Source organism: Sarcophilus harrisii, chromosome 3 (genome assembly GCF_902635505.1).
Source record: "Sarcophilus harrisii chromosome 3, mSarHar1.11, whole genome shotgun sequence".
Taxonomy (NCBI): Eukaryota; Metazoa; Chordata; class Mammalia; order Dasyuromorphia; family Dasyuridae; genus Sarcophilus; species Sarcophilus harrisii.
Window position 1 is genome coordinate 15,770,335 of NC_045428.1, and position 26,629 is coordinate 15,796,963.

The 26,629-nt window shown below is 38.4% G+C and overlaps 1 protein-coding gene across 2 annotated transcripts in view; it reads right to left on the minus strand.

The window, feature by feature from the left end:
- VEPH1 (ventricular zone expressed PH domain containing 1) overlaps window positions 1-26,629 on the minus strand; it is a 205,951-nt gene that overhangs the window by 25,892 nt on the left and 153,430 nt on the right. The gene's annotated exons all lie outside the window — the stretch shown is intronic.

A 26,629-nucleotide genomic window follows, 5' to 3' on the forward strand; every position in this document is an offset into this window, starting at 1 on the left:
CTTATTAATAGTTAAATCCAGGATCTCAGTAATTTAGAAAGCATTTATTCTGAAATTATATATGTATGTGAATATATATCATTTTTTGAATAATATTCCCTAAGATAGTATATTTCAAGGTTTTGGGAGTTTCAAAATATGAAATTTATTTGATTATTATGGTGGCAAAAGAGATATTCATCATCATTTCTGTTCTAAGGCTACTAAATCTGTGAATCTTTTATTTGACTATTTATATAGTACTTTTCTATTTCCCCACATATTGACATTTCTTTAATTAGGACATAGAAATTGTCTATTGACAAAACAAAATAAAATTATATCTCAGGCTTCATTTTTTTCCCCCTGATCTCAGAATACAGGTTCCTAAGGTTATTGCCTTTGTGTATTAGTCACTTTCTGGAGCAAATAAGATACTTCAGAAGTTATCCTGCCTTATTGGAACCCTAAAGCAGGATTAGTACCAAGGAGCATTGAGGGACAGTGTTTCAGGAAAGGGGAGACAAGATGAGGTTTTTAAAATTGGTGATCAGAAGTTTTAAGGATGGAATCTTCCAAGCTATCACCATGGATTCAGGATTGGAGTCCCATGAAAAGCTCCTCAGATGAGCTTTTTAAGACAAATTGAATTTGGATGGGTAAACATTTCTGTGGAAGGAGAGACTTGAGGACACTGATTCACATGACAGCTTGTGAGCTCTTAAGACCTCCCTAATTTCCCTACTTTTCTTGCTAACAAGGTGTTAAGATTAAGTCATTTCTATCTGTGGAAGACAAGTATTGTCGCTGCCTTCTACATCTAGGTTTCATAGGGCAAAGCTCTGGTTTGCAGTAATCTTTCAATTTACATATTAGTCTTTTTGTTTTTTTAAGTTTAAACACGTACAATCCTTTTAAACATAGTTCCATATTTGTAATGTTGTGCAAGAAAAATCAGACCAAAAGGGGAAAAACTATGAGAAAGAAAAAAACAACCAAAGAAACAAAAATGATGAAAATCCTATGCTTTGATCCACATTCAGTCTCCATAGTTTCCTCTCTGGAGGCAGATGGCATTTTGAATCGCTGCATTGCTGAGAAGAGCCAAGTCCATCATAGTTGATCATCACATAATCTTGTTGTTCCTGTGTGCGATATTCTCCTAGTTCTGTTCACTTCACTCAGCATCAGTTCGTGTAAGTCTTTCCAGGCTTTTCTGAAATCAGCCTGCTCATCACTTCTTATAAAAAAACAATATTCCATCACATTTATATATCATAACTTATTCAGCCATTCTCCAGCTGAAGGGCACCCACTCACTTTCCAGTTCCTTTGCACTATGGTCTTTGATGAGCGCACTGAGAGTTAAGTGATTTACTCAAAGTCCCCCAATTAGTTTGTGTCAGAGGTAGGCCTTGAACCAGATCTTCTTGACTTGAAGGCTGATTTGCTACCTTTGAAACTCCAACAACTCTCCCATTTGTTTCTTGCCATTCATTTTTCCCTTTAGCCTTGTCCTCCTCCTTCCCTCCCCACCAGCCAATTCTAACAATTCCCCTCCTTCCCCCTCCAAAATGTTACCATATGCCATTTCTTAAACATTAATGAGAGTCAACATTAATTTAATTTTCAATGTTATCTCCAAGTGCCCTTTGAGCTAACTGGAGACATCCCAAGGGTCACAAACTCAGCATCTTTGCACTCCAAGTGGGAGCCTCCTGAGTCGAAATCATTTCCAGGTATTTTTGCTGAAACGTGTATTGTATAATAAGCAGGAGATTAAACCATTGGCTTGGCAGGCAGTCCTTGAGGGGAAAGATAACTCTCCTTTGATATTTACATTCATCTGATTTCCCTCCAAACCAGCTTTTCAAAACAGAAAATGTTTTAGGCCCCTAAAGAGGCAACATGGTATAGTCCTCACGGAGCAAAATACTCTCAGAATTAAATGTTCTTGGATTTATTTCCCCAAACTGGTCAAAAAGTAATAGTGAGGATGGGAAGAAGGCAAAAACATATTCTACCCTCAAAATGTTTACCTTCTAATGGAGAAAACGCCAAAAAAACTATGCAAGTTAGCTCTACATGGTCAATGGAAGATAATATGAGAAAGAAGACATTAGGAGCTAAGGTATGGTAGGAAAGACCTTTTTACAAAAGGTGGGATTTGAGCTGAATTTGGAAGATATGACCCTGGAAAGTCACTTGACTTTTCAGCATCCCTGAGTTATTCTTTAAAAGTACATTCAATATAGCTGATGCTATACTCTTTGGCAAAAGGAGTTCCCTAATTAGGAGTTCCTTCTACAAATGAATTTTTGTTGTTGTTGTGGAGTCACTTCAGTCATAAATCGATCCCCAAAACAGTTCAAATTATCTCTGTACCCACTGAAAGAAAGAAACTTTTTCGCACGTAAAATGATTTCTTTTACATGAAGACAAGGGTTAAACTAAAAAGAAGTATAATGTGTTGGGGAGAAAAAACAAAAAGTTCTTTTCTGAACATTTGATTAAATGAGCATTTTTATCTCTTTTCACAAAAGAATATTAATGGGAAGAGGAATTGGGAAATGGAATAATCTTCTTGTGATGTGTCTTAAAAAAACAATCTGGGAAGTCTAGAAAGGGGAGAAGATATTCACAAGCATTATTTGGCTAACAAATGACAGCATGAGTCAACACAGTGGAGCCTGAAAGGGGAGAGAGTCTCTGGTTCTTCTAACATCACCAATGTCTGCTGAAATAGAACTCTGATGCAATTTTCCAGAAATCAGTGAGAATGGCTAACATCTGGAAGGACTTTAAGTTCTGGCAAATTTAAATTCTGTTCCAAAGTGATTTGTGAGTGGAGGTAGGCTATAGGATTGGCTAATGTGCCATGTATTGAGCACGTTCGACACAGGCACATATTTCCCGGCCAGTTTGAGTAACACAAACAAGAGAGGGTTTTTCCTTTATTTATTTAATCCCCAATTTATTCACCCAGGAGTAAGAACTTCATGCTTCCAGAGTTATTACTATGTGACTACATTCCTATTCTATGGGATATGAAGGCAAAATACTATGGATGGATGCAAGAGGAAAGGACATTTCTAAACTCTCCGTGGCCTGGTTTCTAAAACATTTGGGGTTTTCAAACTTCTGAAGCATGTTACCATGGAAATGAAAGAAATCACTCATTGGGTTCTCAGAGCTCCTCCTCACAAAGAATAATAATAGTAACCCTAATAGCAGTCACTCATTTTTATAGCACTTGGAGGTTTTCAAAGTAATTTATGTACATTATCTCCTTTGGGCAATAGGAACACACTTGCACCGGTCATCATTTATCAGTTTCATCATTTTCACGTAACTATCATTCTCATCGAGAGTGGTTTGCTCCTCCAATGGGCAGCATCTTCTTCGTGGCAGGAAGTATCTTGGTGGAGTCTCTCTGTAGTGCCTTGTAGAGTGTTTTGCACACAGTGAGCGCTTAATTAATTCTCACTGTCAAAGGTGTTGAAATTATGTTTATAGATGTTGATTATAAGAATGTGATTTCAATCTGATCCCTTCCAGGAACCACAGAAGCCAAGGAGGTCCAATTCCCCCCTCATATTCTAAAGGAAAAAACTGAAGTCCAGCAAGGAAAGTGGTATGACCAAGGTCATCCAAAGAGTGTCAGAGGCAAGATTTAAACCCAGGCCTTTTACGTCCCGAGTCGATACTCTTTTTATTATAAGTCTACGTTCATCTTAGCTCTCCTAGTTACCATTTTATGCTCTATATAATTAAAAACCATGAAGTGTTTCTAAAAAACTCCTTTTAGGTTTGTTCTTTTACTATCTGTTCTGCTTTGATCTTTTTTAAAGTAAACAATTTTATATAAAGCTTAATAAATCATGTTTCTCTGAATCCATTGGAATAACCTATCGAGAACTATCACTATGTAGATGTGGCTACAGAGAGGAAGCATGGTCTTTTGGTTAGACTGCTGGAATAGCTATCAGGAGAGGGCTAGATGTCAATGCTGCCACAAGCCTTTTAATCTCCTTGATTTCCTCATCAGTAAAATGGGATAATAGTAACATTCACTTACTTCAGTGCTTCAGTAAGGATCAAATGAAATAATGCACGTCAGGCAATTTGCAAGCTTAAAATACTATTGTTGTTATTATTCAGTCATTTTCAGTCATGCCTGAGTCTCCATGACCCCCATTGGAGATTGTCTCAGCAAAGATACTGGAATGATGATAGACTTGGGATAGAAAATGCCATCCTCATCCACAGAGAGAACTATGGAGACTGAATATGAATCAAAGCATGCTGTTTTCAACTTTTTGTTTTTTCTTTCTCTTGGTTTTTCCCTTTCTGGTCTGATTTTTCTTGCACAACATAAAAATTTTCTTGCTGTCTTGGGAATGGGGCAGGTAAGGGAAAGAAGGAGAAAAATGTGGAAAACAAAGTCTTTCAAAAATGAATGTTGTAAACTATCTTTACATGTATTTGGAAAAATAAAATACTATTGAGGAAAAAAAAAGATACTGGAGTGGTTTACCATTTCCTGTTCAATTCATTTTATAGATGAGGAAACTGAGGCAAACAGGGTGAAGTGACTTGTCCAGAGTCACATAGTCATTTGAATCCTGAGTTAAGAAGACTTCAGGCTTGCTCTCTGCACTGTATTACCTAGCTGCATCATATAAACATTATCATTATTATTTATAATTTGTGTGTGTGTAAAATGTCAATATCCTAAGAAAAGAAACTTCACTGAACTTATAGATTTGACCTATTAGAAGACAGGCCAAAGCTCATTTGCATTCAGGGAAAGCATTTCATATTTTTAAGCAACCAAAGTTATGAGCGTACAGAAGAGATGATCACATTCATTCATGGGAATTTGAGGTATTTGGCCAATACCTCAGCAATAACCAGATAACAGCAATAACCAGAGAAGCAAAGAGAAATATAAGTATATTTGTATGTATTTGTATAACTACATATATCTATAATATATCTATATAACAATATATAAGCACACATATATAATATACGTATGTAGAGATAGAAACACACAAAGATAAATAGAGAGACCAAGAGGAAGGGAGAAAAAGACAGAGCGGGAGAGAGAGAGATAGAAAGACAATCAATCAGACACACACACACACAGAAACAGGTTTGACCTTCACAGTAAAGACTCCTCTTCAAATAAATAGGAAATGTTGATCATGAAAAATTATGCTAAAAGCAAAAGAAGAAAAATGAATGGGAAACTGGATTTCTTAGGTCTATGCACTGCACCACCTAGCTGCATCATATAAATATTACCATCATTATTTATAATTTGTGTGTGTGTAAAATGTCAATATCCTAAAGGAAAAAAAAAACACTTCTCTGAACTTATAGATTTGACCTATTAGAAGACAGGCCAAAGCTCATTTGCTACTAGTTTATTGTGGTGCAATGAAATGGGGAAAGGAATAAGAAGATAATGAGACTGAGAAAAGTAGCTAAAATCCAACGTCTGCCTCTTTCCTACTATCCACTTCTCTCTCAATTGTTTACAATATAGCATCCAACCTCATCAGTCTACTAAAATGGCATTCTCAAAAGTCATCAATATTTTAGTTGCTAAATATCACCAGGCTGGCCTGGCCTGCCTCTTTAATCTTTCTTGACATTGTTGACTACTATCTCCTGAATACTCTTACTCCTTCCTCCCCTCCACCTCCCAGGCTCTACTTAACTTGTTTTGCTCTTTTGTCTTTTGTTTTCTTTTTCATCTCAGTCTTTTTTTGGCTATTTCTTTTGATGTTCCCTTAAGTTTTGTCCTCAGCTCTCTTGTATTCTCTATCTCTCTTTATTAATATTATCATTCATGCCCATGACTTCAACCGTAATTTCTTTGAAGGTGATAACGATATCTATATCTTACTCTGGAGCTCTAGAGTTGGGATTTACCTGGGCACCTCAAATTCATTCTAAAACTGAACTTCTTAAATTCCCACACCCAAACCTGTTCCTCTATAAAGTTACTTTGAGTCTTCCTACTCCTTCGTTTTGCATAGTAGTTACCAAATTGGGTGAATTTTATCATAGCATTTCTCTTATATCTGTTTCTTGCTTTTGAGTTCCACGACACCACTTTAGCACAGGGACTCATTATAAGTGGAAAATGGCTAATGTGACAGAAAAAGAAAATGATAAATGTTGGAGAAGATATGGGAAAATTGGAACAATAATGCATTGTGGGTAGAGCTGTGACTGATCCAATCATTATGGACCACAGTTTGGAACTATGCTTAAAGGATTATAAAACTATGCATTTCCTTTGATCCAACAATGCCATTATTAAGTCTATATCCCAAAGAGATCAGTAAAAAGGGAAAAGTACCCACATTTATAAAAATATTTGTAGCGGCTCTTTTTGTGGTCACAAAGAATTGGAAATCAAGGAAATGTCCATCAACCGGGAATGGCTGAACAAGTTGTGGTATTTGAATATAACGAATTACTCTTGTGCTATAAGAAGTGATGAACAGGATGATTTCAGAAAAACCTGAGAAGACTTACATGAACTGATGCTAGTGAAGTGAGTAGAACCAGGAGTAACAGCAATATTGTGCGATGATCAACTAGAATATTCTTATCTTTTCTCAGCAACACAATGAATACAAGAAAATGACAAGGGACACATGAAAGAAAATGCTCACCACATCTAGAGAAAGAACAATGGAGTTTGAATGCAAACTGAAGTGTACTATTTTCACTTTTTTTGTTTCTCCCCTTTGTTCTGATTCTTTTTTTCCTCCACAATATGATTAATGTGGAAATATTTAATATGATTGTACATAACATAACATACTGGATTGCTTGTTTTCTTGGGGAGGGGAATAAGGAAGAGAAAAATTTGTAACTTAAAATTTTATAAAAGTGAATGTGGAAGATTATCTTTATATATAATTGGGAGGGAATTATCATTAAGTGCAAAAAAACAAATCAACAGTAGCCTTCTTGTAAGGATTCCTGCTTCTATTTCTTACTTCCTTTACTTATTCTTGCCTCCCCCAACCCTCTTTCCCCCTTTTAAACTTATGTACCCCTCTTGTATCACGATACTTATCCTCTTTATAATCCCTCCCTCCCCCGCTTTGAGTCTTTCCCCCTTCCTTCCCTTATTACTCTTTTTCTTTTCCCTTTTCCTCTCCCCGTTTTTAATGAATGGAGAAATTTTCTCTAAAACAAATGTCAATTATTTTTCTTTGAGCCAACTCTGATGAGAGTAAGATTCACACAATGTTCCTCCCCCTCTCTAAATTCCCTCAGATATGATAAGTTTCCTTGGCCTCTTTGTGGGATGTGGTTTCCCTCTTTTTATCCCTCCTTCCCACCTTGTTCTGCCATCATCCCTTTTCCATATCTACTTCCCTTTTTTATGTTATATCAGTACAATCAAATTATACATGTATTCTTTTTGTATATCCACAACAGAAATACAATTCTCAAGAGTTATTTTTACCTTTTCTGCATCTCTTGAGTTCTATTCTTGGAGATCAAATTTTTGTTTAGTTCTGGTTTTCTTCAGAAACAAATGGAATTCATTTGTTTCATTAAATGTCCATCTTCTTCCCTGGAAGAAAATGCTCAGCTTAGCTGGGTAGTTTATTCTTGGCTGCATCTCAAGTTCTTGTGCCTTTCGGAATATCATATTCCAGGCCCTTCTTTCCTTTAATGTAGAGGCAGCCAGATCTTGGGTGATCCTTATTGTGGCACCTCGGTATTTAAATGGTTTTTGGCTGCTTGTAAAATTTTTCCTTAATCTGATAGTTCTGAAATTTTGCCACAATATTCCTTAGGGTTTTATTTTAGGGTTTCTTTCAGAAGGTGTTCGATGAATTCTTTCAATGCCTATTTTACCTTCTGATTCTATTACATCTGGGAAGTTCTCTTTGATGATTTCTTGTAAAATAGTATCTAGGCTCTTTTTTCATCATAATTTTGGAAAGTCCAATAATCCTCAGATTATCTCTCCTAGATCTATTTTCCAAGTCTGTGGTTTTGCAAGTAGATAATTCGTGGTTTTTTCCAGTTTGTCATTTTTTGTTTTGCTTGACTGATTCTTGCTGTCTCAATGAATCATTAGTTTCAATTTGTTCAGTTCTAATTTTTAAAGAATTATTTTCTTCATTAGCTTTTTTTACTTCTTTCTGTATATGTCCAATTGAGTTTTGCATGTATTGTTTTGGTCTGTGGAATTTTTTTCCATTTCACTAATTTTTTTTTAGTGAATTATTTTCTTTTTCCAATTCACAGATCCTACTTTCTTGCGAGTTCTTTGTCTTTTCCCATTCACAAATCCTACTTTCTAGTGAATTCTTTATTTTTTCCAATTCGTATTTCAGGAAGTTGTTGCTCTCTTGTAAGGCTTCTCTTTCCTTTCCCCATTTATCTTCTAACTCTCTTTTGAGACTTTTAATGGTCTCTTCTATGAGAGCATTATGTAAAGGAGGACAGTCTGATGCATTTTTGCTGTTTGAGGTCTCTTCAGGTTTGCTGACCTGCTCTTTTTCTGCATAGAAGCTGTTGATCGTTCTTTTCATCTTTTTATTCATGTTTTAAAGCCTTTAGGGTAGGTCTCCTAGGCAAGGGGGTTACCAGCTTCCTCTGCAGAGCAGGGAAAGATTTAAGCGATTTCCGGCTCCGAGGTATGGGAGTGCTCTGAGTGAGAGTTTTCCCTTCCCCCAACAGGAAGTGGATTCAGCACTGGCCGAGCTATCAAACGGCTTAGTAGGGCTGAGTGGATTATCGATTGCCCTCGGCTAGAGACTAAGTGGTGAAAGTGTCACCGCCCCAGGCCGGAGCCTCTTGTGGGACTGTGAGTATTAGCAGCTGACCGCAAACGGCAGACCGCAGACCCCTGCAAACTCTGCCCAGCGTCTCTGCCTGATGCAAATCGGCCCTGGAAAAGCTCTGTGGCCCCAAGCCGAGCCCCCCACTGCGCAGATTGGAGGCTAACCCGGGCTGCGTCCTCCTGTGGTGCAGGATCACAACTGCCCCAAGGAAAAGCCCTACTGCGGGTTGGGGCTGCGGGCTTGTGCTGAGATCTGTGCCTTCACCCTCGGTTTGAGACTCTTCTCGGAACCTAATTTCTCTCCCCGTCTGCGCCGATCTCCCCCCTGGCCCCGGAACCAACCTTTTTTGCCGAGACTGCAGATTTTCTTCGGCCGGTGAGTTGTTCTACTTCTTATCTTTACGAATTGTAGCAGTCAAGACTATTTTTGAGGCTCGATATAATATTGATAAAGAGGGTAAGAGAAGAGCTTAGAAAGTCGCGTGTGTCTTCTCCGCCATCTATTTCTTACTTCCTAATAGACCATCCTTCATGCTAATTCCAGATAGAATCTTTATGTTAATCAGTCTGATTATGTGACTACTCTGATCAAAATTTTTCACTGGTTCCCCAGGATTTACCCACTGAGAAAATTCAAACCTTAGCATTCAAACTGCAGGCATTGCCCTTTCTATCTGTCCAGATCTGTCTCATATGACACAATTTTATGTATTCTGTGCTCTAGCCAAACTCTACCACTTGATTTATTCTTTACTATATATTCTGGGCACTTTCATTTAAACTGTTCCCCTAAGTATACTGTTTTCTCTTCCTCTCTCTGTTGAGTTCCTAAGTCTTTAAGTTCTAACTCAAATTTCACCTCATCCAGGAAGGTTTCTTTGATTTCCTCCATCACGTTATTCATATGCTTTTTCACTTATTCAATAAGCATTCATTAATTACTTTATTGGTGTCAGACACTATTTAGAGTCAAAAATGAAAAAGGAACCTATATACTATTAGGGAGAACATTAATATATATGTAAATAAAAGATATGAGCAACCAAGGACAGCAGTATATATCTTACAGGAAGCAGCCCCTGCTATAGCTATTGGTGCTTGCTCAGATGATCCCACAGTACTGTAATGACTCCAAGGACAGGGCTACCCTTAACCAAACTCTCATCCAGTTTCTGCCTTAGTGCTTTGTATACACTTAGTAAATGTTCATTGGATTGAAATAAGCAAAGGGGAGAGGGAGAAACAAAAGCCTGAAAAGGAAGTCTTTCTTAACTGGTGGTAAGATTACAAATTGAGAGTTAGAAAGGACCTTTGAGGTCACTTAATCTTCGTATTTTGTAGATGAGGTAACAGTTCAGAGAGTTTTAGAAAATTACCCAAGGTTATACAAGGAGTAACACTAAGAGGATTTGAACCCAAGCCCACTGACTACACAGTTATTTTTCTTTCCTTTGTGCCTCACTGACTCAGGGATTATGAATCCACATTCCAGTATATGATAAGCAATTCCTTCTCTTTTTCTGTCCCACATGAAATGAAGAAACCATGGATGGATGCAACTGCAGAAAGATAAACTTTCATCTGCTTGGACAGATGGGTTACTTAATTCTTTAATATCTCAAAATTTTGGACAAAGGAACCTTATTAATTTTAAGCTACTTCCTTCTCCTTAGTGATGGGGTGAAGTCTTGCCTTGAGAATTGAAAGGTACCTTCGTATGTACCTGGAGTCTCAAAACTGAGCCCTCTACTTTGTTTGTTCTTGGAAATAAGTACTGAGTTGTTTTTTCAAGTATGACTTGGTGAATATGCTAAAATGTTTCATTTAGTTTGAAAAGCTCATTTTTCTTACTCACCTAATAATAATAAAAAGAGAAATATAACAGAATGTGGAAAGTTGGCAGTAAAAATTGAGAGAGTTTAACTATGGAAGTCTATTAAAGATCTAACTTGCAGACATATGGAATCAGTAAAAAGCAACGGGGAAGGGGGAGAACAGAGGAGATTGAGTTTAAAAATCAAACATGGGGAGTGTAGGATATAAAAAACAAAAATTCCAAGTTATGTTTAATTTCTTTGCAAATCAGTTTCCTTCACGTCTAAATCCATTATAGTGAGCTATCAGCTGAATCTGGGCCATATGGATCAAGGACAAATTACTGTGAAGGATCAGCATCAAGGAAATTTAGAACTTTATTCTAAAGGTAGCACTAGAAGTGAAAGGTACTAATCCCATCTAACAAGCATTTAGTTCTATGAACAAGGCACTGTTCTAGGTGCTGAAACAAAGACAGAATGGAAAACTCATTCCTGGCCTCGAAGTGTTTATATTCTATAGGGGAACACAACACACATGCAAATAAATATATACATGATACCTGGAGGGAGAGAAGGTGCTAACCATTTGTGAGACTGGGAATGTTGTTCTTTAGGAGGCTGGGTTGTGAGCCATTCTGGGGAGCGATTTGGAACTATGCTCAAAAAGTTATCCAACTGTGCATACCTTTTGATCCAGCAGGGTTTCTATTGGGTTTATATCCCAAAGAGATTTTAAATAAGGGAAAGGGACCCACATGTGCAAGAATGTTTGTGGCAGCCAGAAACTGGAAACTGAGTGGATGCCCCTCAATTGGAGAATGGCTGAATAAATTGTGCTTTTTGAAAATTAGGGAATATTATTGTTCCATAAGAAATGACCAGCAGGAGGATTCCAGAAAGGCCTGGAGAGATTTACATGAACTGATGCTGAATGAAATGAGCAGGACCAGGAGATCAGTATATACTTCAACAACAATACTATATGAGGATCATTTCTGATGGACGTGGCCATCTTCAACAATGAGATGAACCAAATCAGTTCCAATAGAGCAATAATGAACTGAACCAGTTACTCCCAACGAAAGAACTCTGGGAGATGACTATGAACCACTACATAGAATTCCCAATCCCTCTATTTTTGTCCATCTGCATTTTTTATTTCCTTCACAGGCTAATTGTACACTATTCCAAAGTCCGATTCTTTTTATACAGCAAAATAACTGTACGGACATGTATACATATATTGTATTTAACTTATGCTTTAACATATTTAACATGTATTGGTCAACCTGCCATCTGGGGGAGGGGTTGGGGGGAAGGAGGGGAAAAGTTGGAACAAAAGGTTTTGCAATTATCAATGCTAAAAAATTACCCATGCATATATCTTGTAAATAAAAAGCTATAATTTAAAAAAAAAAGGAACAACAACAAAAAAGGAATTGGATGTGATTTAAGCTTCAATGAAAGCCATCATGGTACTCTTCTCCCCAGTACCAGAAAGCAAAACGTTCTGGTCAGCTCTTTCCAATTCCTATCACATATTTCCTACAGAGAAGATGGTGAACTGATGATCAATTTGTTATAGTCCTTTTCTAAACTCCTTTATCAACTAGAACATATTCTGCTTGATCTTTTCACAACTGGAAGACAAGAATTCCTTGGCTACCATTAAGAAACTTGATAGATCACAGTAAAAGCTCACAACAGCCTCTGCTAGATCTTTAAAACTTAATCGGGTTGGGAAAAAAATCAACCTTTTCAACATGGAAACATTGTATTTAGTGACATATACCTTTTAATTACTGTTTTATTTTGTCAATGTAGACGATCTGAGAATTGGAAAATGTTCTATATATAATTTTTTTACACAATAAAGGTACTACATTTAAAACTTTATTGCTCCAATATAGCAAGGATTAATAGTTGTGTTGGTATGGAGACTCTTTAGATTAATGTAGAGAGTGTTTAATGCTAACACAAAACCCTTTCACACCTTCATGATTTACTGAGGTTGAAAAATTCACTAGTTTGTGGCCAGCGCGGTGATCAGCACCTATACATTTAGCTGGATTGGTTTTTAATATGGCAATTCACCTCACTTATCATATGTCTCATGCTCAGAGTCTTTCCAGATTAAAAATTCTAGGCTAATCTATTTTAGTCTATTCTGGCCTTTCTAGCAGCTTTTACTCAAATGCTTTTTGGTGTCAGGCACAGGGCTGCGGCACTAAGGATAGAAAGGCAATTATGAAATAGTCCCTGTCCTCAAGGGGCTTTTATTCTTTGGGACACCAACAGCTAGAGAGATGAGGAAAAAACTCTTTCAGGAAGGGCGGGACATAAGGATTCTTAATGGGAGGTAGTGAATGGAGGTGAAGAGTGAGAGCGTCTCAGTCACGCAGGACAATCTGGAGGAAATGGAATACTATGCACATGGAAAAGGAAGTGGTCATCTTGGCTGAGATGTAGATTGTTTAAAGGCAAACAAAAATGAATCTCTGCATGGGATTTAAGGTATCAATAAGAAGGTTTTTTTTTTTTTTTTTTTGAGGGAGTGGATCAGGGGTTGTATTTAAAAAATAACATTATACTTAAAATCTCACTAAATTTTTATCATATCTATATCTATATATATGGAGTTGGTTGCTTTGGGCAGAACTATAAAAGGATCTCAGAATGAGATTAAAGATTAAAGATTAATTAAGATTAAAGGCAGCTAGGTAATAAAGAAGAGAGTGCTGGGTCTGGTCTGGAATCAGGAAGACCTGGATTCAAATCTAGCCTCAGACACTTACTAGCTGTGGGGACCCTGGGCAAGTCCCTTAACCTGTGTTTGCCTTCTTTCCTCGAGTATGAAATGGAAATCATAACACCTACCTCATAGGATGGCTGTGAGGATCAAATGAAATCATATTTGGAAAGTGCTTAGCGATACATGGTAGGCACTTTCTCTGCAGCCTATTGACTTAGATAAACTCTGACCCTAAAAATTGAACCATCTCTCAGCAAAGACTTTCCTAATAGGAGAGAATGCACTAGCTGAAGTCTCTTCTTGACAAATGTATGTACATGATATGTACATTTAAATATGTACATGATAAAAATAAAGGAAGGTTTGCTGTCAATTATGACAGAAACTTCCTGATGTGGGGAGGTGTTTACAGAACTGGTGAAGTAATCTTAGGAAGAAAGGGGGTGTTTTTGCCTCTCATTATTGATTTCCCTGTCAAGCCTAAAGCAAGACAATTTTTCTGTGACTGAAGCCAATCTTTTTTTTCTCCCTAAGGTAGCTCGATATCGTATTGTATTCCCCGAAAAGTGAATCAGTGGCTCATTTGGGAAACTGTTCCAAGCTGATGGGGCCCATAGTTAGCTTTGCACATAGCATGTGTTCTGTCTTTGGGAATTTGCTAATTTGCTGCCAAACTTCTAAGTTTTTGAAAAGACGCAACAAGATTGCAATGACATGAGAACACGGGAAGGCGTAATAACCCATGTGTGCAGGACAGGTCCATCATGAGAGGAACAAATGGGACAAACTGTATGTACAAAGATACGAGGAGGTTCATAATGGGGTGGGTGTAGAGTTGCATGTGTGCAAGGGGGTGTGATGTGATTTGGAAATGCAAGCATGGAATGGGAGGGGCAAAGGGCAGCAGGGAGTGATAGGAAGCAGAGAGAAAGGAGGGAACAGTGTGGGAGAACGGACAAGGTAGTGATATGCACATGTTTGGGATGTAAAGAGACAAAAAGAAATGGAAGGGGATAATGAAGAGCACAGATGGGAGGGTGTAATGACCTGAGCAAAATGAGGGAAGTAATGAGATGCATAAAGGGAAGGATTGAAGGATATGGATAAAGAGATTGACTTAAGAAGATGTGAGAACAGAAGGAAGGAATGGAAAAAAAAAATCAGCAGTAAAAAGATGGGGATAATGAGATGGAAAATGGAAGGCTCTAATGAGATGCTGAAATTAAAGGGTGTCAAATGAGATGCACATATTTAAGGCGTAATGAGATGCACAAAAGGAAAGGGAGTGCATATAATGAGAGGCATAAACACTCAGACTTTTCCCTTCAGTTCTGAGCCTCGGAAGGATGTAAAGGCAATTCTAGTTGATTTAGAGCAGAGACACAAAATGATTAAAGGCTAAGGGAATACAATTTACAAAGAAAACCTTAAAGGAGCTAGGATTATTTAGCTTGGAAAGGAGAAAACTTAGAGAGTTTTTAGCTTGGCATCCATGAAGCATGACTTGCTAGGGGATGGTGACCAGATGTTCTCTATCACCTTTGAGAAAATAATAAGAATAAATGAACTTAAAAGGGAACATGAGGAATTTAGGGCAGATGCAAGAATAAAAAAAATATCCGATTGCCGGACAGTGGATCGGTTGTTATGTGAATTTATGACATTTCCTCTTGAGAGTGTGAAAACTAGGATAGATTATACTAGGTTTTAAAATGGTCTTTGAGAAAAATATACATTTGTGATTTTAGAGGAAACATCATACTATTGGAGAAATCTATGGATTAAAAGGACCAAACAGCTGAAGAAGACTTTCTGAAAAAAACTTTTATTCTAATATGAAGAGTACATAATCTGTCCTTAACAGAAAACATATAGAATAGTATTTAGCTGGTGGCTTCCTTAAGGAAAAGCCATATCAAGTTCACAAGCGTTTACTAAGTAACTAGTCAAAAGTGTTAGTCAAAAGAAAGTTCTTGACTGCAAGTTGTTCACGGTCTATAATGTCACTGATCAACTCTTGTCATCCTCTGCCTTAGTCTAAACTACTAGAAAACTATAGAATGTTAGAGGAAGAAGAAGCTTTTAAGAATTATGTGACCGGAAAACCAATTTGACTTTTTAAGCAGATATATTAGAACATATAGTCATATGAGGATTGACTATTCAAAGTAGTAACCTTGGGAAATTCTACACCTAACCAGTGAAATTGTTAGGTTTCAAAATATCATTGGAACTTTAGGGAAATTATTTTTAGAAACTGAGCCATTGTTTTGTATAGTCTCTATGGCTATCCTTTGAGAGTAAACTTGTTTTTTTGTTTGTTTGTTTGTTTGTTTGTTTTTTAATGGCTCAAATCAAACCATACCAGTGAAGGGAGCAGCTTATCAAACTGGATCAGAATGCCATTTGGGGTCTCTTGTGATCTGTGATATTGTAGCAATGGGATTGCCTTTTTGCAAGTTAAATCAAACTCACTTGGAAGTTATAACAAGTTATCACCTTCCTGATATCATTAGTCTTCAGGGAGAACAAAAGACAATTACAATTTGTGAGTATAATAAATTGTGAGTTGTCTGGACCTAATTGTTTAGTTCTAGTTGGGCAATGCTATTTCTTAAGAGTAGTTTCAAAAGAGGAGTACTTCCTCTTCCCCCATGGGCTGTGAGGAAGTGAGGAAGGAATCTCTCTTTAGGACAAATATCCAGCCTCCCAAAAGCAATTGCTTGAAATTGGATGACAAAGAAACTTTGATATTTTTTAAAAAACCAATCCCTAGTCTTTTCTCAAGCTTACCCCCTACATGAAGCTCTCCAGCTACTAGCAGTCACATAGTCCTTTGAGCCTATCTGGTGACACAGTGGATGGAACTCAGAGTAAATAACAGAGTGTGAACTCAGGAAATGCACTGCCTCTCCTCCCCTCTCTCAGCAGTTCAGGTGACTCTATTTGTTCCTGGTTTTTCTACCTCTTGGAGGGCCATCTCCAGTCATCCTGATCTCCATTTTGTCCCTGAACCCAGATGGTTCTGGAGGAGAAAGTGAATCTGGTGACTTTTCATAGCCCTCCCTCATTTAAATGCAATTCACTTGCACAATGGCACCATCTCATGACAAACAACAATCTACCTCTCTTTTCTGTCTCTTTGTTGAATCATAACCAATGTTCTTTTCTCTTTGTTTCTTATCTCTCCTGGCCCTTTGTGCTGTAATCAGGAGGATCTGAATTCAAATCTTGCCTTGTATATACCGGCTGTATGACTCTGGACAAGTCATCTCTGACTTCTGATGTCTGATCACTAGCAAATAATAACCACTAATGATCACTAAAGAATAAACCCATTCTTCCTTCTTTTTTAGGAGGCATACCTGTGGCATTGTGCTAATCTGGAGTCTGGAATAATAACACTTAACTCACAGGAGTTATTGTAAGGATTAAAATAAGACAACATTTATGAAGTGCTTAAAATGCTAACTATAAATGTTAACTATCATAATTAATCATTGATAAAGCATTTTACATCATTCAAAGCACTTTCATCTATATTATCTCCTGTGAGTCAGACAAGAAAGATACCCCTAATTTTCAGATGAAGACATTGAGGCTGAAACAGGCTAAGTGACTTATCTAACAACAGACAGCTAATGTCACAGCCAAGTCTGGAACTCTCAATGGGGCAGAATAGATAGAACTCTACTTATAGAGTAAAAAATCTGGGTTCAATTCCTGTCTCAGGCAATTATTATCTTTGTGACCCTAAGCAGATCATTTAAATTCTCTAAGCCTTACTTATAAAATGGTGATAATAATAGCACCCACCTGATAGGGGTGTGGGTTTTATTCTTTAGTGATCATTAGTGATTATTATTTGCTAAGTGATCAGACATCAGAAGTCAGAGGTGACTTGTCCTGAGTCCAGAGGTATAATCTACATAGGATAATTTGCAAACCTAAAATGTTACAAAAATCTGAGCTATTATTATTAAAATCATGATAGAGGGGTTGAAAATTTTTTGTCTAATATAAATATCAATGATTTATTATTTACAAAGAAATTCCAAACCATTATTGGATTAAGAGGAAAAGCCCCATAACATTTCAGAATGTTTCCATTCCTGCATTCCCTGGATAATAGAGTAATTTCAACTATTTTCTGAAACTACAGAATAAATGTGTTTTTCTGTATCATGCTGATATGTAACATCTGGATGGTTATGCTGGAATGTACAGAACAGTAGTAAAATAGACATGTCATTGCAGAATGGTCTGGTTTAGAAAACACAATTTATTATGAAAAACTAAGATAGGAGAAAAATTAAGACAACATTTCTCCACTTCTCTGATTCAGTTTAATTGAAGCTTCTCGAGGGAGGGATTGCTTTTTTCTCTTTGTCTTTGTATTTTTCTAGTGGCTAGTATAGAGCCTTACATGCAGTCCATACAATGCTTATAGGATTGAATCAGTTATATATAAAATGCTAAAATATATTATGAATAAATGCCTTTTAGTTCCATGTAAAATCAGTTTTCTTTTTCCCTTTCCTAATTGTAACTTCCAGAACCATGACTGTAAACCAAAGAGACTCTATAACGTGAGAATCAAATCTTGTTCTTGTTCTTAATGAACTGAATCTCATTTCTAGTCAGGTCCAAAAAGCTTCCCAAATTATCTGACCTCAATAAATTATATGGGAATGAACAAAGTCACTTATGGATGAGTGCAGGTTTGTAGCCATTAAGAAAAAAATAGGGACAGCTAGATGGCGCAGTAGATAAAGCACCAGCCCTGAAGTCAGGAGAACCTGAGTTCAAATCAGGCTTCAGACATTTAATACTTCCTAGCTCTGTGACCCTGGGCAATTTTAACTCCAATTGCCTCAGGACAAAAAAAAAAAAAAAAAAAAGAAGAAGAAAAGAAAATAGAACCATTGAATCCAAATGAAATACAGACAAAAATTAAGGGACAGAAGAGATTAGACATGAACTGGAACTCTGAAATTATGAAGTTAACACACCCCAAAAGTCACACTTATAAAAAGGCCCTAGAGGGTTGGAACATTTGACCAAGAGACTTAAAGTTGGGTCAGCTCTCTGAGGGACTAGTGCAGTTTTCAATTTCTGCTCTTAAATTACACCCAGACCACCTAACTTGAATACACCGAGTTGTGTGAGATTTAAATACTATGTAAATGATGCTAAAATAAACCTGTGTTTAAATAATATAACCCTCAAACATTCCTAATGCTAACTAGAGTTCCAAAACCTCTCCAGAAAGCACAGTGCTGATGAAATTCAGATTATATGTTTAATCTCTGCACAGGGTCATTTCTTTATTGCTTAGTCCACACTTGCTTCTATCTCAGCATTCTTGCTTTAGTGTCCTGCACTCATTTCAAACTCAATGTCTATCTTCAATTAAACTCCACTTTTTCCCAAGCCAATCTCTTCTTCAACTTCTCTCATTCTGTCAATGGCTCCTCTCTTCTCATAGGAGCATAATTATAGAATAGTCATTGATCTTTCCCTTTCAGCTATTCTTCACATCCAATGACTTTCTTTTTGCTTTTGATTTCTTCCCACCTTCCCACCTCCCAAAAATATTTCATCACAGTCCACAGGGCAAAATGAGAACTTATAATCTGGCTCTATCCTCCCGAACAAACCTTATCTTCTGTTCCTTCTCAGATATATCCCCTCTAGACCAGCTCAGCCAGTCTCATTACCCAATGAACAATTCCATGCTCTTTTGGACCTCTGTCCATCCTGTTAGCTGCAGAGAATCTATTACTTCTCTTTCTCCCCCTTCCCAAATCTGATCTCTCCTTCAATGTTTGCTTCAAGGCCTTCCTTTGCTGTAAAGCTTTTCCTCAACTGCTACCAATCGCTCTTAATTCTGCCCTCCTATTCTATTTAAAATTGTACCACTTTATGCTGGCATTTAACCCAAGATAACTTTTCTCTTTATTGAACTATCTCATTTATTTCCTCAACCAGATTCCAGACTCCTTTAGGATAGATAACTTGTGGAGTTTTTGATACCTTCACAGTCCTAAACACAAAAATACTTTGTGTTTGATACTTTAAAAGCTCTGATTTCATTGATGTGGCTACTACTTCCAACAATGCAAATTACAAACCTTCTATGACGTCTTAGTGGACTTCATAGTTTGAAATGACTTCATTTTGTTCATTACTTAGTTGCCAACCTTCTATAAGGAACTTTGAATTTAGCTAAACTTATGTTTAAGTGATATTCTGTTGTTGGGGTCATTCCTGAAGCCTTTCCAGCATGGCAGGACCTATTTGAGTTTGTTTTCTGCTGGCATAGTCTTTGAGGAGTCAGGGTCAGAACGACTCACTCAGCTAGGAAAGGAGTTCATTCATGGAGGTAATTAATCACTGCTAATATAATGTGTTGAACTGAATAAAGAAATGAAAAACCTGAAATTGCTGCCCTAATGAGAATGGGATTTACTCAGCACAAGTTCCTGATCTTATGTCCCTAATGGTTCAGTGGATTCGTGTTCTTAACAACATGGGCACTCCCTCCAACATTGTGGGTCATGAGTCATTCGTTCCTTTTCATCCTCTGAAATTCTTCCACAATTCATGCCCCATAAAAGCTTTCCCCAAGGAACTGGAAACTTAAGCCTTTTAATATTTCATGGAGCCTAAGTAGAGCACTTGAGTTACCCAACTGATATCCCTTACTTTTGCTTTCTGCCCGACTGGTTCAGCTCCTTTCCTCAGCATATGTTTCCTGGAGATGTTTTTGTTTTCTCCCACCTTTGGTACACAAGTCATCGTTGGCAATAATCTACAGGCCATATGTGACTACAGGGTATCTTTCCATTAATCTTTGGATTACTTATAATTTAGACACTTTTAAGATTGTGTAGTCGTATAATCACTGGGAGAACATATACAGGTTATTGTGTCAAGAAATAAGTTGGAATTTTTTTTTCATATATTATGAAGTTCAAATATAATAATATATTTTAAATGCTTTGCAAACTTTTAAGTACTCATATAAATGCTATGTATCATTACTGTTGTCATTGTTGATGATGAGTGGCTAATCTGGTCCTCAGAAGGTAGGATTATCCTTGAAGTCTTTCTGGCCAGCTAGGTCTTGCTGGAGCTTGTGCTTGGGGGGCATACACTGTCCATCTCCTGGGTGGGTGGGGCTCTCTGGGATTAGGATCATGAAAGATAGAGGAGCTCATTGCCCATAGGGGTGCTGCTGGGTGATGAATTCTTAAGCTGTGGTGACCCAGGCTATTCTCATAGAGTTCAACTTTTAACACATCCCCAAAATTGAATGTATGGTTAATCTTCTTTGAGTTAGAACAATTAATGGTTTAAAATAAGAGTACAATGAGGGATGCCATAAATATATGCAAGAGCACGTACTCAACATGTTCCCTTAAGTTTTAGCTGGATGATTTAAAAGAACAAACATTTCGCAACCGTTGAAGACTCACTGGAGTATCATGTGGCCGCCTTTAACTGGGACATTTCCAGTTTGGAAGTCAGAATGAAATTGGGCCAGAAGTTATGCTCCACAGTGACTCCGCTGTAGGTCTGGCTTCCTTATGAACCTCTCTGGTTTGTCAGCATTTAGGAACAAAAGCCAAATGGAAAAAAATAATAAATGGATGGTGCGGTGTGACTTTCTCACTATCTCTCCTTTATCTGGGTAGCAGCAATGAATCGGACCTGCCCTAGTATGGTTCAAACTAGTCCTTGTTCTTACTTAATTTTATGCATGTTTATGGCCACTTCCAAGTAGATCATAAAAGCAAGGGCCAAGGGCTGCGTAAGGATCCAGGGTAACCAGCAAGCCTCTATCCGTTTTCATCCCTCTTTCCCCTTATTCTCTCCAATCACTTTCTGAACACTCTCAGAATTAGCCAAGATAATAAAGCTTCCTTTGCTACTTCAACTCTATCTGACTTATAGTTTCCCTGTCTCAACCTTCCCTGTCACTGCTCAACTTCTAGAAAAAGTTCCTGTCCCCATTACCTCCACTTCTCCTTGCCCCTTTGCAATTTCTTCCACTCCGATTTCCACTTCACTGGACTTGCTGCCTCAACAGTCCTGGATGACAATCTTATTCATGCCCTTTGCTTCAACTGCTGGGTTCATGCAGACCCCAATTCTATGACTCGTCACCTTCATAGGGAATACCACGGGAACTCAGTCAGTGTGTGATCAAAAAACGGGAGAGAAGATGAGTCACATCTCCCCATGGTAACCCCTCAGGCCTCTGTTTCTTATATACTGATATTTGCTTCATTCATAGCAGCTCAACACTCCTCAACTCTGACCCTTCAGACCAATGGACTTTCAATAACCAAACCACAACCTACGTATACGTAACGTAATTCCCCTGCATGTGCACATGCTGATCTCTCCCTCTGACCTTCTCAGTGGGCGAGTTCTGTATTCAGGGCAGTAGTTGGTGATTAAGATACATACATACATACATACATATATATATATATATATATATATATACATCCTTCCCTGTGGCTTATTATCCTCTGATCTCTGGAAAATCCCATCCTGGCCTTTTGCCCTTCTCCCCCACACTAAGCTAACAGCTTAGTTGTATATACATACACATATATGTATGCACACATAAGTGCACATGTGTACAACATGTGTAAATACATAGAAAATATAAGAAAATACATGTGCATCCATGTAATGCATCAATTGATACAGAAACATCCAGACAATGCACATGTGCATATATATGTATGTGATACATATACATATGTACATACACATTCTCCCTTTTCCTCAGCAGAATATAAGATTTCATTGGTGGGGACCTATTTATAACCCTCCCAAAACCAAAAATAATTCAAAAGGCAATTCCTACATCTCTTACTAGAACAGTGGATATTAACTTTTTTTGTGTGTGGTCTGGATCCTTCTACTAATAGTAATATTAAAAACAATATGTCTACTAACAGTAGAAGTAGCAGTTAATTTGGTGAAGCTTACGGACCCTTTCTAATCATATTTTTAATTACATAAAATAAAATCCATAGGATTACAAAGGAAGTCGATTCTATCGAAATGTAATTGTCAGCATTTTTAAAAAATGAGTTCATGGACCCAAAATTAATCCATGCCCTAGAGAAAGGCAGGCCAGGCCTGCCCAATGCAGAAGTAATTTATAGTCTGTCATTCTTAGGCTTCAACACTACAAAGACAAATAATACAAGTCATAGACCGAGTTTCAAATCTCACCTGCTTGTGTGGAAAAGCTGGAAGGAAGGGAGTGTGCTGCTAAAGAAAAGATGGTTTAAAAAAATAAAGAGAGGGCAACCTTCAAAGAATGTGGGAGAATGAAGTGTGAGAAGCTAGGAAGGAAGCTGATAGTCATAAAAGAGAAATTTGCGGCCCAGAACTCAAGGACATGAAACACTCTTTAATGTGCTTCAGGGAATAGAGGAACTTGGCCAGAGCTTGTGAAATGTTTATACACTGCTGCTCGGAGTGAAGGTGATTCTCCTGTCAGAAGGAAGCTGGAAGAAGAGGCTGGCGCCCCAGAGGGTCTCCTTTCCTGAATGCCCCGGAGCCTGACATGGTTCCAGTCAGACGGCAACTAGGAAAAGGAGGGATGGGATGGGATGTGCTCGACAGGGGTAGAGGGGACTGCCTCCATTCTGATTCTCAGCCCACACGTGGAAGTGTGCCCATGCTGTTAGCTTAGTGTGGGGGAGAAGGGCAAAAGGCCCAGGATGGGATTTTCCAGAGATCAGAGGAGAATAAGCCACAGGGAAGGAGAAACTAAAAGGGAGCTCAGCTGGTATTCTGGGCCACACTGATTTGGGGGCAGGAGGTAGACATGGGAATCCCAGACTGAGAGGAGGAAAGGAGAAGGGGGTTTGGGGAGTCCCTGGCCAAAGAGATATGGGCAGGACAATTTAGGGCGGTATAATGCAGGTGTGGATGGGCTCCTGCTAGTCTTTCCAAAAGGTCATTGCATTTTGAGAATTGGGACGGGGTTTGGACCAGTGACTCAACGTCATCAGGATCTTCCAGGGGAGGTCAGCACTCAAGATCTCGGACAGCTGCCTAGAGCCCCGGGAGTTTGAGGCTTGTCCATGGTCCCACAGCGGGCAGGGGTCAAAGGAAGACCCAAACTGGGTTTTCCTAGGTCTGGGGCCCCTCATCGTTCAGTAGGTGGAGTGTGAGACTTGGAGGCAGGAAGATGTGAGTTTAGGTTCTAACTCAGGTGCTTACTATCTGTGGGACATTTAGCCAAAACACTAAAACTCCTCTGCCTCAGTTTCCTCATATGTGAGCTATATGGTCCTAGGCAGGACATTAACATCCAGTTGCCTGTGTCCTCAACTGTAAAATGGGGAAAATAACAGTACTTTGCAATGTTGTGGTGAGGATCAAATGAGATAACATTTTGTGGAAAATATTGACACACTATCTGGTACATAGCAGGAGTATTTAAATGTTTATTTCTTTCCCTCTCCACTTCCCAGGTTTTTTTTCAGGTGCAAATAAGATAGCGTGCTCTATCAACATCAAAGAGCTCTAGAAATGCTCTTAATGATCTATTATAATTGACTGCAAGCTAGTCTCAATATCTCCCATGTCACATTGCTTCTTTAATCAGTAGAATAATATTTAATTATTATTATATATCATAATTAATAATTAAATTAGTAATAATATACTTTAATTTACAGAAAATAAATAAATTTATGGGAAATAATAAATTTATAAGAAGTTATAGAACTAATGAATGAATAATAAAATAACAGCATTTATATAATGCTTAAAGGTTTGCAAAATCATCAAAAAGCATTTATTAAGCACCTGCTATGTTCCAAGCACTGTGCTAAGTGCTGGGGAAACAAAGAGAGGCAAAGGACAGTTCCTGCCCTCAAGGAGCTCATGCTTTATGTGCATGAGCTTTCTTTTTTTTTTTTTTTTTAATAAAATATTTTAATATTCTTTTTTTTAATTAAAGCTTTTTATTTTCAAGATATCTGCATGAAAAATTTTCAACACTCACGCTTGCAAAACCTTGTGTTCCAAATTTTTCCCCTCCCTTTCTCCCCATTTCCTTCCCTAAATGGCAAGTAATTCAATATATATTAATCCCGTTCAATTCTGCTATATGTTTCCACAAATATCTATACATGATCTTTTCAGAGTTTGCTTCGTATCTGTCTTTGTACATTGGGGGCACTTCCTTGAGGGGCTTAGGTATAACCTGTTAGAAAACAGAAAGAATATAATGTCCCCTTTATCATGGGTTTGTCTCCTTTCCCAGTGTCAACCGATTCTGTGGAAAGACAGGTTGAATGGAGGATGCAGCTCAAGTGGGGCTGTAAGCCTGGTTTGGGGCTCACTTCCTCGAGATGGGTCACAAGTTATAGGTGAACACAGCATCACTCTCTGTTTCCAGCAGCCAACAGTGACAGATGTTCAGGAAGGAAAGTCAGTGTTAATGGTCCATAACCACCAAATAGCTGTTCCGCTGAAGATGAGACATACACGCCAGCCAAGTGCCCTTTGTTCAAGATGAATGCAGGTGTTGCTCAACAGGCTAGCTCTCTTGGGGAAGAACTGCTTTTCTATTTTCTCAGATGGGAGTTGGTCTCTGATTTTATTGTTACAGTGACTTCCAGGTAAGGGGACTCGTGAAGTTTTGCCACTAGGGGTGTAGAGAGAGTGGGGGGACTCTGCTAAGATCACAGTCAGAAGTGATCCTGAACTCAAGCCTTCATGACAAGTCTTCCATCATAGCACAAAACTGCTTCTTGTATGTTAGGGACAGATATTGGACTTGTGCTTTTACTTATAATAGGAATTCCCAGATGAAGAAGATGCCTTTAGCAATCCCAGTCAGGTCCTTCTTTGTCCCTTAGCACCCCAGATCATTGCCCGGGGCTCGGAGAAGTTGTGGAACAGGCTAATGTCATACAGCCAGGATGTGGCAGGGGAAGGACTTTAACACACAATGTGGTGCCTTTCACTTGCTAATCCTCAGAGTATCTAATAGCACCTCTGGCAGGGTCTGGAACGTTTAAAGAACTCAATAAACGTTTGTTGAGTTGTCAACTGACAATAAGGTATCTGATTTGAACTCTTACCATCGTTATTTGTCCTTCAGGATCAGTGAAATTACTTGTGATATCTTGACTCACTATGGAACTGGATGTAGGAATTGCTCAAAGCTGTCAGCTTCTCTGTCTCCCAGAGAGTCACCTAAGTCCAGTGCTGAGACAAGTCACCAGGGCCAGCGATGGCCCGAGATGCGGTGGAAGGGCTTGGCTCTTCCAAGTCTGACTAAGCTCTCAGCACGCCACAGCGTCTGCTTTCTGCCTTCATATCCCATTGGGAAAAATGGTTCACACCTACCTGTTCTTCTGGGGAAACCTTCTCATGTGTGGGGTAGAAAGCCCCCCAACTCCCCAACAGGTGAACACTTATAGAGTGTTTACTCTATGCCGGGCACTGGGCTAGGAGTTTTATCCTTATTATCTCATTTGACTCTCACAACAACCCTGGGAGGTAGGTGTGATTATTAACCCTATTTTACAGATGAAGAAACTGAGGCAGACAGAGAGCAGGTGATCTGTCCCAGTACACATAGTTAGTAAGGGTATGAGAAAGATCTTTCTGACTCCGAGACCAGTGCTCTGTCCATTGTACCACTTAGTTAGACCCCTTACTTTCTATCATCTTCTTTTCCTCATTTGGGAAGGGTTGAAGGAGATTCCTTCTAGTTCCAAACTGACCAGCCTATTTTCCAAATCTGTCTAGTCCACTACGTTATCATATGCAAATAGGCACTGAGCACAATGATGAAAAGTAATGGAAGCATAACCACAGCCAGGAATCTGGGCCCTGGCAATGACTGAGGGGACGAGCAGAACAAAGAAGCTCATCAGGGAGTAATGGAGGAGAAGAAACTGGCCATCTGCTGGGCTCCTTTTTGCTAAATTTGCTAAATTTCTAAAAAGGTGCTAAGCTCAATTTTCTATGCTGCCAAAAAAAGTGCAAATATTCTCCCCATTCCATTAATTTTGGCACCTTGGGGAGAGTCCCAAGGTTCCTGGCCTGGTGGGAATTCTGAATGGAAGAGAAGAAAGGATGACACTATTAATCATCCAATCAGGTATATTCATAAAATGCCTACTATGTGTAGCGGTGCTTTGGACAGAGCACAGATCAGCCTAGAGTCAAGAAGATTCATCTCCCTGA